The following is a 13,997-nucleotide window of genomic DNA, read 5'->3' on the forward strand; positions in this document are numbered from 1 at the left end:
TTGCCTTAGAAAACGTAGAAAGAAAATTTTAATATTTTTTCCTAAATACATTCATATTAAGTTTTACATTTTAATAAAAAGTAATTTATTTAAATATAGACCACAATATAAAATGATGCACTTAGACTAAGGCTGGTCATAGATGTTTGAGAACATTTGGATGTGCATACAAGATTTATTAGTCTCTTGTGGTTATCTATGCTCATTTCTACACTAGGCAGGAGCACTTCTTTTAAAACGTAAAGATTTCTATTTTTACATGGTAATTCTAAAACTAACACAGGAATATTCATGCTCTTAGGGTATTTAAACTCAGTCACTGCACATTATCTATGGAGGGAGCCATGGTTGTCACTAGGCCAGTCTACTGATCTGAACTTCTAACCCCTCCTCTACTCCTAATTTTCATTACATGGGAGGTAGAATTTTGTCGCGCACAGAAGGTAGCTGAAAAAAAAACCGGATAAGATTGTTTGATATATTAGTGCACATGAAGGTACAAATTCACTCAAATCTATGCAAGAAAAAACACTATTTTGTTGTACTAAAATTGTACTGCAAAAACAAAACTAATGCATGTACTACATATAAGAAGTAAATCGCAGTTTATACAATTTTTATTTTAAGGGTTTATATATTCAATGGTCAATGGAAGAGGGAGGGTAGGTAAACACAGGGGGCCAGATTCATGTAGATTTGCGGCGGCGTATCATATCCCGTTTACGTTACGCCGCCGCAAGTTTCCAGCATAAGTGCTTGATTCACAAAGCACTTGCGTGTAAACTTTCGGCGGCGTAGCGTAAAGCCGTCCGGCGCAAGCCCACCTAATTCAAATGGGGCGTGTACCATTTAAATTAGGCCCGTTCCCGCGCCGAAAGTTCTGCGCATGCTCCGTTTGGAAATTTCTCGCCGTGCTTTGCGTGAAATTACGGCGCCCCGACGTGTTTTTTGAACGGCAACGTGCGTAACGTACTTTCGTATTTCCGGACGTCTTACGCAAAAAAAAAAATGTTAATTCGATGCGGGAACGACGGCCATACTTTAACATGGATGGTGTCATTTTACACCATCTAAATAGCACACTTAACTTTGCGACGGGAAAAACTGACGTAAGAGAATGCGACGAACGTGCGTACCTTCGTGGATCGCCGTAAACAGCTAATTTGCATACCCGACGCTGGAAAAAGACGCAAACTCCACCCAGCGGCCGCCGGAGAATTACACCTACGATCCGAAGGCGCACAAAGCCGTACGCCTGTCGGATCTATGCCAAAAGCCGTCGTATCTTGGTTTGAGGATTCCAAATCAAGATACGACGCGGCAAATTTGAAAATACTCCGGTGTATCAGTAGATACGCCAGCGTATTTCTGCTATGAATCTGGCCCAGAAAGTCCCGGCCTCAGGGGAGGAAAACAATAACAAAAACATTTTTGTAAGCCTGCCCATCCTTTTATTTTTTCTTCTTTTTTTTTTTCCAGAGAGTACTCATTTGCACTGTTCTATAAATACTGGATTGTAACTTAATATAGTCAAAAACAGTTGGAATGAGAGACTATAATCTAATATCTATGCAAAGGTAGAATGCCAGAAATTCACTGATGCTAGCACACAAGTGACAGCAGACTTTGCAGAAGGTGACAATTTATTGCTATGGTTACAAATGGTACACACATTTTATGGGACCATGCATTTTGCTGCAAAGCCAGTGATCAGCCATGGGCTACTAATAGATTGTCTTGCTCATGTTATATTATGTGTGCAGTGCATCCCATAAATAACACATGTGCAGACCTTTGATAATACAAATTGTGGGTCCATGTGTTCAGTAAATGGTAAAATTCTATTTCTTTGAACTATTTGAGAGCTGAGTATTAGAAATATAATGCTGCTTTAAGTGAACAATTGCTCTATAGACAAGGTATAGAGAAATCAAAGAGTTTGAACAGTCTGTAATCTAGCTGTACAATCTGTCATTAGTTGAAGTCCACTATACGCCAAATAACAGAGAGTAGCTCCTGCTAAGATAATGGGTCTACTGTGCAAACATCCAAATAGTGCAAGCATTACATACTGTGCCATTTTATTGTATGCACAATTATCTTTTTCAGTAAAATGTCATGGCAGCAATGAATGCTTTCAATGCCTCGTATTTTTTTTTATTTTTTTCATTTCTTCCAGCTCTTTACGCATGCTATTTGTAGTAGCTTACTGGCGTTCCTCAATTACTCCCTCCATTACATATTATGCCACCTGTATTTCTGTCATATGTTTTATTATAGAAATACTAAAATTCAACAAAGCTTAAAATTATCTCAAAATATAAAACTGGTGCACAACTGAGCAGGTCAGATACAGATGATTTACAAATTGTGCTACAATGACAATCCATTCCACATCAGTTTAAAACATACACACGTAAATATTAAATATTTCCTAAATTATCCATATATTATGCAAGCAATGTAATGTGGCAAAAACGTTCCTTCATTATGCCTGGCTTAAATCATTTTAATCAGCGCTCAGCTCAGTAAAGGTTTCCACATTGCCAAATATAATTCAGACTTCTGCCACACTGAAATCTATTGTGCAAGTTAAATTAACACATCTTCAAAATGTTATGTTGAGTTAATCTGACCTTTGTACAGTACATGTTGGTATAGGAGTGAATTCTCTATACATGAAAGCAACTATTCAGGAACAAAAAAATGCTGTTGTAATTTAAGGGGTTGTAATTCTATGCATTAAGATAAATTCCTTCTGTGTGCAACAGCCCCCTCAGCCCCCCCCCTCCCACAATACTAACCTGGGCCCTATCTCTGTCCAGCAATGTCCATGAGTGTTTTAGCCATCCAAGACTCTCCCTCCTGATTAGTTGAGACACAGCAATGGTGCCATGGGCTCTCGCTACTGTCAATCAAAGTCAGTCATCCAATCAGGAGAGAGAGGGGCCATGGCTCCATGCCTGAATGAACACAGGGAGCGGTGACTCAGCTTGGGTGCCCTATAGCAAGCTGCTTGCTGTTGAGGCACTCAACAGCAGGGAGGGGCCAGGAGCACAGAGAAGGGAACTTAGAAGAGGAGGATCTGGGCTGCTCTGTGCAAATCCACTACAGGAGGTATTATTTGCATTTCATTTCATGTATGATGCTCATGTATTGCTGCCAAATATTGAGGGAGCAATTTTGAGGTGAGTGATTGTCCAATGTGCCACAGTGTGGAGGAACAATCTGCTTAATACAAACATTGTATATTCTCGTGTGGAGGTCACATATGCTCTGGTAAGCCTCACAGAGTACTCTATCTCAGCGGAGAACAGTTGGTGAGAGTGGAGTTACTGAGTTACCTTTCCACATAGTCTATTAAGTTCACTTTTTAGATGATTACTATTGTATGCGGGGTCTCCTATGGCTTCTACTAAATATATTAATCAGTTATACACTATGGGAAACATTATTTGCATTTTATTCCATGTGTGATACTGCTACTGAGCGCAGAGAGAGAGATCGGAAAAGATGAGCAATTACCCCATGTACCACGGTGCAGAGGAGCATCTTGCTTGAAGAAAAAGCTGTTTGTGACTTCTCATGTAGAGGTTGCATATGCGTTGGTAAGCCTCAGAGAGCTTTGTGTAGAGAACACGTTGAGAGTGGAATTATCAAGATGTCCTGCTTATACCGTTTTGAACTCAGCCTTCAGAGGACTATTGTTGTGCAAGGGGCTCACTTTTTAGAGGACCTTTTTGTGTTATTGAATACTGATCTTATATTTACAGTGGTCACTGAGCTGACTCTTCAGAGTGTTGGTTTCACCCTTCAGAGGGTTACTAGTTATAAATTTTACTATTGAGCTCGCTTTTCAGAGTGTTGTGTTTTTTATTTTATTTTTCATATTGCATATATAATGTATTGCATATTGTATTTGTATTCACAATGGTTATTGAGCTAACTCTTTAGAGTGTTGGTTCGCCCTTCTGGGTTCTATGAGTCATAATATTTACAGTTGTGCTCGCTTTACAGAGTGTTATTTCACTTTTCAAAGGACTTTTTTTTTTCTGTCACTTCAATTTTTGTATTGAGCGCTGGGTGTTTTGTAATAAATACCAACTAGGCATTTCACTGTTTTTGCAGATCTTGGCAGCACCATGTATTAGTTAAACAAGAAACTTAATACTGTATATAATTACAAAAAAATGTTTTCTTTAATTTGTATTTTTTTCATCTGTTTTCCAAAAAGAAGGAATATTACCGTTGGAAGATTTTCCCTCACTTTCAGTTCCAATGACAGTGACCACAAGGATAAATAAAGACGGTGAATCACACAAGCAGGGACAAGAACAGTAAAACAATTGAAACCAGACAAATTGGCTTTAGGGGTTCACAAATGCTTTTATATAAAAACAAAAAACAAAAAAAACATTGACAGCCAGGAAGAAAAGCCCTCTGTGTGCATAAATCTGAGAAAGGGAGATGGGGAGAGAGTGCATCTGTCTATGAGACCGGAGAATATGTGTATAGAAAGTCTATACTGTGGACAGACAGAGCCCAGAATTGTGACAGCCCTGAAACTATTGCATAGAAAAAGGTCTGTTTTTGTATTTGTTTACTGTATGAAGCTGAACCCACACAGGATAATAATTTAACTGAGGATGAACAGAAATGTGGGCTTAATTCATTTGGGCACACTTGATTGGGCCTGTGACTGCCCCCCCCCCCCCTTTCCATCTTAATTATATGTCTATTTCACCTATTATGGCATGCTCGTTCCACATGCTTGTAACATTAATCATTGGTGTACTGTTTCTTTAAGAATTTCACACACCTGGCTGTACAGGTATGGTCAGCCAATCAAAAAGAACAGAATCTGACAGAAGGTGTGGGGCATGTTATATAAGGGACCCAGCGCAGGTGTGTCTTCCTCTTGGGGTCATCACAGCAAGAGAGCTTTCCACCCTCCCACCTGTCGCAAGCACTTATTTGTGGTTTTGTCAACCTCAAATTTTGGGGGGGGGGGACTGGTTTATTTTTAAATATGTTGTTTGCATGAGTTTTTATAACTAAGCAACAAGATATTAATACTTTAAATTATTCTTTATTGATGAAATTTGATATATGGTATTTATTTGTGTTTATTATTTCATATGGTTGTCTTTGGGGAATTAAGGTCTGATACTGGGCATTCAGTGCAGCCTGCATTTCCCATGTAATTTCAAAATAAAGTCTGGAGGAAGGGTGAGATGGCTATATTTGGGGATCTGGCAAGTGACGAAAAAATTAAGATATGTGAGTAGAAACCTTGAAGAGTAACAAAGGTTTACAGGAAAAATTAAGAGAATGTATGAGGAGACATGTGTTAAAGATACAGGGGTGTAACCAGGGGAAAGAATGTAGAAAAGTGCCAGAGTTCAACAATGGGAAACAGGGGTAGGATGCTAAAAGGCCCATGACAATCTTCGGTATTCTCTAAACTAAATGGTGTTCACTGTCAATATATGGGTGTGGTTGAAGAGCACAAGACAATTTCATGTCCAAACTGACTATGAACTGCATTCACATTCGCTCTTAAAGTCAAAGTAAAGCCCACTTTTTAACCTGTACCTACAGGTAAGCCTGCTATATAATAAAGCTTACCTAGGTACAGTGAATATCTCCTAACCTTGCATTGTTTAGGAGATATAGGATGCAGCCAGTGATGTCATGGGTAAATGCGCTCTGAAGGGATGGCATACCTCTGCTGTACCTTCAGAGCTGCCATTCATACAGCCGGAGTCCTTAAACCTGGAAGGAAGACTGGGAAGATGGAAGAGCTGGGGAGCCATGACAGCGCTGCACTAAAAGGCTCTGTGTGCAGTTAACTCTGTTATAATGTGCTAGTATGCAGTACATATTAGCACATTATGGCATAACACTGCAGAAGGCCTAATTTTTTATTTTATTTATTCTTTAGACAGTTTACGACCGCTTTATGTGCCTCTTTTTCCAGAGTGAATAGCAAAGTAATGTAATTGATCCTTAAAGACTGTTTGTCTTGCTGTAAATGTTAAAATAAGTCACGATTACTTGTAGATGTATGTACTGTCCCCATAAGCAAATCAGGTGTTTTACAAAAACACAAATAACACTAAATCACTTCCAAAACTATACTATCTACCTGCTGGTAAATAATGAGTTTATGTGAAATCCCCATTAACAGTGGGAAGCATTTTTGTAATTATGATGAATATATTTCAGTTAGAGTAGCATCAGTGCAGGTGTGTAATACAGTATATCTTCTCATAAGACCTTGTTCTATAGGTGGGGATGTTTTAAGTTGCAAGGGGGAATATACTGTACGTGGGAAGGCTTTTCACAGACAGTTTGGTTTTTGATTTTGTTTACAGGTATCTAAACAATGGGGCCTAAACCTCTTTGTTGTACAAAGTATTCACTTCAAAGGATCCCTCATTTAGATATGTAATAAAGGTGCCCAGCCTGTCATGAATACTTAATTTCTCTGAAAAAGTTCATAAACTTGCAAACTTAAGTTTCCCTACCAAAAATTGTGCTAAGGATTCACATTAAAGGGGGGCTGACTTATGCAAAGTACATGGATTGAGAATTAACCAATCTTATAAAGGACAGGTACGATTTGAATAGAAGGAATAGAGATGCCCACCAATCAGAGCCACTCCATGCAAACCAATGAAGCATAGGCCTATTATAAAACACACTGTAGATAGATTGGGGGAGAAGTCTTTGAAACACCAGTTACCAGAATAGGGCCCTCACTACCGTAGTAGTTCCATGGTAATATATCTCTTGCACTTATATCTAAATGTTTGTCTTATATCTTTTCTTTCTCATTGTAAGTATTTAGGCCCCTTTCACATTGGGCAGTGGAGGTGCGGTGACGGTATAGCCGCGCTATTTGTAGCCGAAAAAGGGTTGATACCGCCCGCAATGCGCCTCTGCAGAGGCGCATTGCGGGCGGTATTACCGCGGTTTCCCATTGATTTCAATGGGAAGGCGCGATATAGGAGCGGTAAACACCGCGCTCCTATACCGCTCCAAAGATGCGGCTAGCAGGACTTTTGGAGCGGTCCTGCTTTCACATTGAAGCCTGCAGGGCATGATTTTTTCATGCGGTATAGCAGCGCTATTTTTAGCGCTGTACCGCATGAAAAACGCCTCAATGTGAAAGGGGCCTTAGTAATGTTAGAGCTTCTTTTATGTAACTAAATAGATTGTTTTTTGTTAGAAATTCATACTATTTACCAATACATTTCTGTTGTTGTGTTGAAGCTTTTACTTCTGGGTAAGAACTCTCATTTACCAAATCATATCAGGAACATATGAAATCTCATAATATATAGATTTGGTCAATACTGCTTTAACTTTTTTTTCTGCTTTTATTGATGCATAACATTGTACAATACTACACTGCTTAAATAAATGAATAAATATGTAACAAAGAAAACCATAGCTGTAAAATTATATATTTTTTTAATTAGATTTGACAATAAAAGAAAACATTTGAGCAGTTCCTCTAGATAAAATTATTTGTTTTAATTTATTTTATTAAAGTGTCCACATGGGAGGATTAGTCAGCTGATTTTTGAGACAGACACTATTCAATTCCTAATAGTCCTTAATCTAACAATAAAACATTAACTTGTATTTGAACATTTTAAATGAATCAACCTCTGCTGGTAAAAATAGCAAACCAATGACACAGAGAATATACACAGAGAAAGAAAAGACCTGTCATAGTGATCTCTGTTTTATATTTTCAGTTATTTAGATACAATAATAGTAATTTACAAGGAGGCAAATACACAATAAAACATTTATAATATATATATATATATATATATATATATATATATATATATATATATATATATATTTATTGGAGGTAAGCAAGCACAGAAACTAGTATAAGTCTGCCATATTGCTGTTTGCTTAGTAAACTACAGTATTTGTCCATACAAGTGTCTATTGAGTGTAAATGTCCTCTGCTGGTAAAAATAGCAAACCAATGACACAGAGAATATACACAGAGAAAGAAAAGACCTGTCATAGTGATCTCTGTTTTATATTTTCAGTTATTTAGATACAATAATAGTAATTTACAAGGAGGCAAATACACAATAAAACATTTATAATATATATATATATATATATATATATATATATATATATATATATATATATATATATATATATATTTATTGGAGGTAAGCAAGCACAGAAACTAGTATCAGTCTGCCATATTGCTGTTTGCTTAGTAAACTACAGTATTTGTCCATACAAGTGTCTATTGAGTGTAAATGTCCATGTGACCCGGGACATGTTGCTGGGTGCCAGAAGCTAAGTGGAAAACGGGAAAAACACTGCACTTGTGCTAACGAATACATCATGTGAACAGATCATAGAATTATAAAAATGGAAGCAATACAACAAAAATCAAAATTTGATTATTTGCCTTTTCTTCAGGAGAATTGATATTATAAACTCAGCACATGGTGTATAAAGTCCCTACCTACATGTTAGACAGGGGTGTATTTAGGTTTTATGCTGCCCTAGTCCTGACTAAACTTGTGCACCCCCTAATTTAAATAGGACCACCCATTCCTGTCAAGGCCACACCCTTTCTGTTTAACCACTTAAGCCCCGGACCAATATGCTGGCTAAAGACCCAAGGGGTTTTTACAGTTCGGGACTGCGTCGCTTTAACAGACAATTGCGCGGTCGTGCGACGTGGCTCCCAAACAAAATTGGCGTCCTTTTTTCCCCACAAATAGAGCTTTCTTTTGGTGGTATATGATCACCTCTGCGGTTTTTATTTTTTGCGCTATAAACAAAAATAGAGCGACAATTTTTAAAAAAATGCAATATTTTTTACTTTTTGCTGTAATAAATATCCCCCAAAAACATATATAATTTTTTTTTTCCTCAGTTTAGGCCGATACGTATTCTTCTACCTATTTTTGGTAAAAAAAATCGCAATAATCGTTTATCGGTTGGTTTGCGCAAAATTTATAGCGTTTACAAAATAGGGGATAGTTTTTTTGCATTTTTATTTTTTTTATTTTTTTTACTAGTAATGGCGGCGATCATCGATTTTTTTCGTGACTGCGACATTATGGCGGACACTTCGGACAATTTTGACACATTTTTGGGACCATTGTCATTTTCACAGCAAAAAATGCATTTAAATTGCATTCTTTATTGTGAAAATGACAGTTGCAGTTTGGGAGTTAAACACAGGGGGCGCTGTAACATTTAGGGATCACCTAGTGTGTGTTTACTAGTGTAGGGGGGTGTGGCTGTAGGACTGACACCATCGATCGAGTCTTCCCTATAAAAGGGATCACTCGATCGATGCGCCGCCACAGTGAAGCACGGGGAAGCCGTGTTTACACACGGCTCTCCCCGTTCTTCAGCTCCGGGGAGCGATCGCGACGGAGCGGCTAAAAACAAATAGCCGCGCCGTAGTCCCGGATCGCTCCCCGATCGCTCCCCGAGCGGACCCGACCTCCGCATGTACCGGGGGGGTCCCGATCGGACCCCCCACCCACGTCTAGCATGTACAGGTACGTGGTTGTGCCTGTCCGTGCCATTCTGCCAACGTAAATGTACATGAGGAGGTCGGGAACTGGTTAATACCCGCCCTGAAATATTCAAGTGGGATTTCCTCTCACTTCCTGTTTGGCTATGGGGCAGGAAGTGAACGGAAATCTCTGCAATGGGACAGGGATGGTAAAAAATAAACTGACAGGGGCTATAACCCTCCCTTACTCTATCCAAAATGAAAGAAAGAAGTGCATAGTTCTACTTTACGCACAAATTTCTGATAATTTTATGAAGATGACTAAGAAGATATAACCATGCCAATAGTGCAGCAGAAAATATATAGCACAATGAGGAAGGTTTGTGGTCCTGGATGATAGGAAAGTCAAAATAAGAAGTAGCTTCTGTTACACTAACAGTGTAGCGCAAGCTGGCAGGTACTCTTTCCGTGCTGCCCCCCTGCAAAGTGCTGCCCTAGGCCTGGGCCTTGTTGGCCTAGGCCAGGATACAGCATTGATGTTAGATGAGAAAGAATGTAAGAATATATAGATAGAAAATGTGTTTTGGGTTTGTTATAAGTCTAAGAAGTAACATGTGGCAAGGATTTGCCAATAATAAGCCTGAAAATGAAAAAAAAATTGAAGGAATGAAATGAATATCTGAGGAGAAATAAAATGTCTTTGCATACGGGAGAAGGAGTGAGAAAATATTAGTGCAAAGTGCCAGGCTGCATTATTCGATTAAAGGTCGAATTAGCCTTTTAAGGGGGACTGCAACTTTTTTTAATGTAGATGCAACTTCAAATTGGTAACAGACCCAAAGGTTTGGTATGGATTCCTTGGGGGACCTCATGCCTTGTTGTGCAGAATAGAGCAGGGTCCCCAAAAAAAGGGGTCATAAGCCCACAAGAGATGTTAGTAAAATCATATCCATATATTTAACTCAAAGTTGAAGTGTAAGTGAAGGCAGGAGGGGGGAGCTCCCCTGAGGGCAGACTCAGTCCAAGGGCGTACTCAAAGATCACAAGACCCACTGTTTAGTCAGTCTGCTGTAGAACCATTTGACCATTCAATTTGGGACTCCAGCACTACCCTTGAATTTTAGAAGAGATAGAATGATTGTTCAAAGCTTCTGATGAATCCAAATAAAATTAGAGAAAGCCATTTGTAAAGATTTAAAAAATCAGCTTAATATCCATTTTTAAAATGTTAAGTCTTCATAACTAGGAGTAAAGAGTATGGTCATATGACCTAAGATCATTGAGTGTCCACGTAAGAGAGGATTGTAATTCAAGACATAAATTTGGGATAGGTCAGTGGGGATATAAACCCCCAAGTATTTGATAGCTGAAGTACAACATTTTAAAAGGAAAATTATCTGGAAGATTTTCGACTTGCGACGAGGATAAGGAAACATTAGGGTTTGATTTAGTGGGATTAAACGTAAAGTTAATGTCCAGTACAATCCAAAACAATACAACTCCTGCAACAAGGATGGTATTAGGATATGGGTACTGTATTTGCTGGCGTATAAGACGACTGGGCGTATAAGACGACTGGGCGTATAAGACGACCCCCTAATTTTCCAGCTAAAATGCTGGTTTTGGGATATACTCACTGTATAAGACGACCCCTCACTGTGCCATTATACATGCCTCACTGTGCCATTATACATGCCTCACTGTGCCATTATACATGCCTTACTGTGCCATTATACATGCCTCACTGTGCCATTATACCTGCCTCACTGTGCCAGTATGCCTGCCTCACTGTGCCAGTATGCCTGTCTCACTGTTCCATTATGCCTGCCTCACTGTGCCAGTATGCCTGCCTCACTATGCCAGTATTCCTGCCTCGACGATCTTCCTACCATCTCCTGTTTGCATAGTTTCTCAGGCTGCGGTCGTCTATTATTCAAAAGCCGCGCCTCCTCCTCAGGCTGTTTTGGGGCATGATTTTAAATGCAAAAAAGTCATCTTATACGCCGGAAAATAAGGTAATGGTAACATAAAGCAATAGATCATCTGAAAAAAAGAGCACGTTTCACCAAGTAATACCCAAAATGGATGAAATAATTATGGATAGCAACTGCCAGGTGCTCCATTACCAACACATCTAACAGGGAGGACAGAGGGCACCCTTGTTGGGTGCCACTACTTATAAAGAACCTTTTTGTCAAAGACCCATTTATCCTGACCCTGATATTCAGTTTAGATTACAAAGCCAAGATTTTATGTAACAAAGAAGGGCTTACTCCTATTTAAAGTAGCACTTGCTTAAGGAATAACCAACTAACCTGGTCAAATGCTTTCTCTGTGTCTACATTTGAGCATAATTCATGAGTAAGAAGGATTTCAGCATATTATGCCATACCTCTCTCTCCTGCACAAACCCCACTTGATCTGAATGTATAGGCGTGGTAAATGACGCTTCAAACAAAAGGCAATCATTTTGGAATATATTTTCAAATCCATGTCAATAAGTAAAACAGGGCGATAGCTGGAACATACTGGATTTGTGTGCTTCCAGAGTTTGGGGCAGAAATAGAATACCCTCTGCAAATGAATTAAAAACTGTCATTAAGAACGGAGCAAGATGTTCCATATATGTTTTGTAAAAAAGCGTAAGCCCACCTAGGCCAGGACTTTTACCTGGGGAAATGGACAATCAAGAAAATCCCCCATTGTGTTGTATAGAGCAGCGTCTCTCAATTCCAGTCCTCAAGGACCAACCGGTCATGTTTTCAGGATTTCCCTCAGATGAAACAGCTGTGGTAATTACTAAAGAAGTGAAACTGATCAAATCACATGTATGAAAAAATGGAAAGCCTGAAAACATGACCTGTTGGTGCGCCTTGAGGACTGAAATTGAGAAACACTGGTCTAGAGTAGGAGAACCATTTGCTCAATATAATTGCAATGATGTCAGGCATAGGTAGCGGAATCAAACTCAGCAGATGGAAAGGGTATGTTATCCACTTACCGCCAAATCACGTACATGTACATTACATGTACATTATTTGACTTCAAGTGGTTATACCGGGAGCATGCTTACAGCTACAAGCATCATCACAGTATTGTTTTTTTTTCAGGAGGTGACCAGCTTACATGTAAAAGCCATCCTAATGGCTAATTAGCGCTTTCTTCCACAGCTTCAGCCACATTATTATTATTATCTCTTATCCCCCTGATCCAAATCCTGGTCACACGCTGCAAAGTCTAATTTAACCGCAAGCTCTAGTAACCCTAACAAATTTAACATTAGACTCTGATACTGTATTGCTGATACTTGTCAGTTGGGGGATGAAAACCTTTCTTGCATCATTAGCTTCAATTGTGTTATATCTATCCCATGTCTGTAAAAAACCTATAATCACAAAACACCTCAGATTGACACTTTTGTGAACCGCTCAGCTGTACATCGCTCTGAAGAATCATCTGTTGTCTTCTTTACTCACTCTCTCATTGAATAATCTTTCAGAATTATGTTAGGCCATCTGGACTTCTAGGAGATGAATCAGAATCCATACCTTCAGAACCCCCTGTACCCCCTATCAGTGAATGTACAATTCAGCCATTAATATTAGAGCCCCCTGTGTTCATTCACCACCCACAAAATCCTCTGACATGGTGTCAGCACAGGTGCTGGGGACCAGTTTAGGCACATTAGATAGCATAAAGCTGTTTGCAATTCTTACCACTTTAGCAACAAAACAACATCTGGATGTTTGGGGTCGACCTTTAGGAAGGAATTGGAAAATATCTGTGTAGATCTTTCCCATACCAGATCCAGAATTGACCGGCTGGAACAAGCTAATTTCAGTATGACACAATGTATAGATGCAATTGCAAAGGCTCAGTGCTTGCTGGAGCAGAGATTTATTATTAACCTGTTGGTCCTGGATGATTTAGAAAATAGCAACCGGTGGAATAATGTAAAAATAAGCGGCATTCCAGAGTCAGTCTTAACCAGTGATTTGAAAGTATAAGTGAATGCTATAATCAACACCTATCTGGGGAAACCTGATACTAAGGATTTAGAATTAGATAAGATCCAAAAAAAAAGACTGGTCTCCCCATGATCAATCTTACTAAATCACATGATGTTCTCTGTGAAATGTATTATTACAAAGAAACGGAGCTTCTTATGAGACATGCCGGGGAGAGGGGTACCATGGACATCGAAGGAATTCAGATTACCCTCCTACCAGCTCTTTCTCAGAGGACGTTATTTATGTGAAACTGTATAGTTAATCAGAGCAAAGGGGAGTACAATAAATGGGGTCCTCATTTCATTTGTTAATAAGAGTTCATATCTCAACCTTTCACTTGCAATATCCCTTGCAGTTACCCTCTGTATTCAAGCTACTACATTGTTACATAATTACACAGTTAGTCAGGTTGAAAAAAGACACAAGTCCATCTAGTTCAACCATGAAAAAAATAACAA

This window comes from Rana temporaria, chromosome 4, assembly GCF_905171775.1.
Source record: "Rana temporaria chromosome 4, aRanTem1.1, whole genome shotgun sequence".
In the NCBI taxonomy this organism is placed as follows: Eukaryota; Metazoa; Chordata; class Amphibia; order Anura; family Ranidae; genus Rana; species Rana temporaria.